The sequence below is a fragment of the Halyomorpha halys genome, unplaced genomic scaffold (assembly GCF_000696795.3).
Source record: "Halyomorpha halys isolate HHAL.00 unplaced genomic scaffold, Hhal_1.1 Scaffold1427.1, whole genome shotgun sequence".
Classification (NCBI taxonomy): domain Eukaryota; kingdom Metazoa; phylum Arthropoda; class Insecta; order Hemiptera; family Pentatomidae; genus Halyomorpha; species Halyomorpha halys.
The window spans coordinates 226,523-227,687 of NW_027108166.1; positions in this window are offsets into that span (position 1 = coordinate 226,523).

The following is a 1,165-nucleotide window of genomic DNA, read 5'->3' on the forward strand; positions in this document are numbered from 1 at the left end:
AATGTTAATGTCACGTATTGATCTTTCGAATAAAAAAAAAATTTTGATTACAATTTAATTTTTTGTGTTATTTTTTACAATTTCAAGTTCTATCGGGCTCAAAAAAACACCCTATAGTTTTAACTAAAGTAATAAAAAGTTGGAATAAAATAAATATATTTTTCTTTTCCGGGCTAGGATCTGATCTACATAGGCCTACGCGACGCCAATGCTTCAACGAAATTAATTTTTAGATGATTTTAGTCCTCGGCTGTTTATCGCCAAGAGCAGAATGAAAGAATATTAAAGTCACAAAAAAACAGAACAAAAAAAATGAACGAGTGTAAGTAAACTGAATAAAACTGCCTACATGGTTGGTGACTATAGTCCTGCTCCTCCCAAATTAGCCGTCACAGATGTCTTCCCCAAACCAGTTTGCCACAAACGTATGGGCATGGCCGGCGGGTTTTACCGTTTTTTTTTTTGTGAAAAATCCCTGAACCGTTCAAAAAATGCGTGTTTACCAGTAACTGTATCTAATTCTTCTAACCAAACCTGTTCAGCCCCTATTGGAACCGAATTTATCTTATCAATTAACATAATGTATTTAGTGTGATATAATTTTTTTTGTTATATTATCGGATCGAAATTTTATATACTTTATTAGTATATTTTTAAAATTTTCTTTTAACTTAAAAAAAAACTTTAAAATAAGTACAGATGTTCTTCATGTTGCTTCTGATATAAAATCGTATAAATAGTTCTTATAATATAATATAATTATATTATATGAATATTAATACTAATAACTTATGTAAGATTATTTAGGTACTTGATGGATTAATACTTATGAATTTTGTTTTCTTATATTATTCATTTTTCCTCGATATTTCGGGGGTTCTTTCCCAATCTTCAGGATTACATAAAATTTTAATATTTTATTTTTATATTTATTTTATATACACTACAATTTAAACAGTAAATTATGCAGATATGTGAACAACTTGAATATTTCATATTACTAGGTTGAACAAATCATAACATTGCAAAATAAAATATAATTGGAAATAATAATTAATAAAACAGTTAAAAACATAGAAAAACATACAACAGATAGGTGTTGTCAAGTAGTGGAGGGATGGGATTAAAGAAATTCGGTGGAGAAGGGAACATTATATACATATAT